Here is a 2,575-nt window from a genome sequence, read left to right as displayed (position 1 = left end):
GCTTCGTGCTCCGCCGCCCTGCCGCCGGCGCGCCGCCGCGCCTCGCCTCCCGCCGGCGCCGCCGCCTCCGGCCGCGCCCGGCCCCGCGCCGAGCTCCACCGCCCTTCCCCGCGGTCGCCGCCTCCGGCCGCGCCCGGCCCCGCGTCGAGCTCCGCCGCCCGCGCTCGCCGGCCGCCGCCCCGGCCTCCTCTTAGGTCGAGTGCGCCCCCCCCTCGCCGGCCCCCTCCTCTCCGGCGCCCTCTCCCTCATCTCCGGCCGCCGCAGCCCGTCTCCAGCGAGCTTCGAAGTCCGTGCCCCGATCTAGAACGAGGTTGACTTTTTCCCCTGCCCCGATTTTGCTTGTCCCTAATATTTTGCATAATCATGCCATGTGCATCACATTGTATCTCTGCATCCGTAGCTCCGTTTCGTGCGTGTAATATGTCAAATTGTTTGCCTCAACGAGTACTTCATTTCGTTCCATTGCATCATTTTCATTTGAGCTCATCTTGATGCCTGAATCATCATTGCAAGAGTGCTTGTTGCTGTTAATCTGCTAAAACTGTTATAACATGCTCATTTGTCGTTTTTTCCATGATTGATGTGTGCATCCTATGAGGTTGATGTCTACATGTGTTTTTATATATGCCATGTCTTCTTTACAGAGGTGCTTACCATGTATTTTTGTGATCTCTGTGGTGACTAGCACAAGCATGCAAACTAGGCCTCGTGATGTTGCTGATTTTAGTCCCTGTTCTGCTGTTATTTTGATGCCATGTAAACTTGATGCTACAGAGAGATCCATGCTTATTTTGAGATACTACAGTAAGGATGTTTTGTACATATGGTTATAAGCTATCCATTCATGCCCCTGGTTGCATTTATAGCTTGCTGTAGATTATTCATATCTTGCTCCAAATTTGCTAAATGATGTTGCTGTCAGCCTGTTAACATGAAGTTCAGTTTTGCCATGTGATTTCCTAGTGATCCATGCACCCTATGAACTTGTTATTCCCATGCTTAGCTTCATAAACATGTATTCTTACTATTGGTTGCCTTGTCATGCCATGTATTGCTCTGTGGTGAGTGGTTCAAGCTCACCAACATGCCTACTTATTGTTGTTCCTGCCATGTATGAATCTGTCATATAACTTGCCATGTTTACATGGGTTCCATCATATTTTCTGTGCCTTTTTGGCTCTTGGTCAGTAAGGGACTTTTGTTCTATGCTATTAGTAGATTCATGCCATGCCTTTGTTTGCCATGATAAGTTCCTGCAACATGTTGTTTGATAGCTCTAAACATTGCAACCTGATGTTATTTCTGCTAAAGTTTGGAACTGTTAATATATGCAATCTTGCCATGTGTGTTTGAGCATGTTCTAGTGATTTCTGGAGATAGCTCAGTGTTCATGTTTTGTTATGCTTTACCTGTACTTCATGCCCATGCCTTTTGTTATTACATTGAGATGTTGTAGCTTGTTGTTTTGGTGCTTGCAAGATGCCTAGTTGCTGTTTTGGACAGATTGTTGTTATGCCTTGTATAGAGTGTATGTGTTGCACCGTTGCTCCGTTTTGAGTGTGCTCTATATGAAACTTGCTTGTTTTTGCATGTAGCTTCATATTATCATGTTGCATGCATGTTTTGAGAGTGTTTTCTTGATGTTTGTATGCATTTTGCATCAATGCCATGTTTAACTTGTTTTGCTCATATCTTTTAGGTCGTAGCTCCGACCTAAATGAACTTTATATGTAACTTGACTAGAATTTCGTGTAGATCGTCTTGGTGCATTTTAACTTGCTATTTAACAACTTGAACATAAGGTTTATTCAGATCTGGACCAATTTCGAAATTTGCATATGAGGACTTACCTGAATTGTTATATGTTGTTCCCGGCCTCATTTAAACTTGTTTTGATGTGTTGTTCTTGTTTGCATCATCTCTTGCCATGAGTAGCTTTATGTAGCCTTGTCATGCATCATGCTTGTTGTGCATCATGTCTTGTCTATGTGTGGTGTGTTTACTATGGTGTGTACTTCTTCTCGATAGTTCTCGTTTCGTTGCGATCATGAGGATTCGTTCGTCTACGCTTGGTTCGTCTTCGTGGCTTCATCTTCTTCATGGACTCGTTCTTCTTCCTAGCGGGATTTCAGGCAAGATGACCGCTACCCTGGATCTCACTACTATCATTGCTATGCTAGTTGCTTCGTTCCATCGCTTTGTTGCGTTACCTATCTTTTGCTCTTCAAGCCTCCCAAATTGCCATGAACCTCTAACCTTTGACACCCTTCCTAGCAAACCATTGCTTGGCTATGTTACCGCTTTGCTCAGCCCCTCTTATAGCGTTGTTAGTTGCAGGTGAAGTTGAAGATTGCTCCATGGTGGACAGGATTATGTTGGGATATCACAATATCTCTTATATTATTAATGCATCTATATACTTGGTAAAGGGTGGAAGGCTCGGCCTTATGCCTGGTGTTTTGTTCCACTCTTGCCGCCCTAGTTTCCGTCATACCGGTGTTATGTTCCCGGATTTTGCGTTCCTTACGCGGTCGGGTGATTTATGGGACCCCTTGACAGTTCGCTTTGAATAAAA

This window comes from Triticum dicoccoides, chromosome 2B (assembly GCF_002162155.2).
Source record: "Triticum dicoccoides isolate Atlit2015 ecotype Zavitan chromosome 2B, WEW_v2.0, whole genome shotgun sequence".
In the NCBI taxonomy this organism is placed as follows: Eukaryota; Viridiplantae; Streptophyta; class Magnoliopsida; order Poales; family Poaceae; genus Triticum; species Triticum dicoccoides.
Note: the sequence above shows the minus strand (reverse complement) of the source record.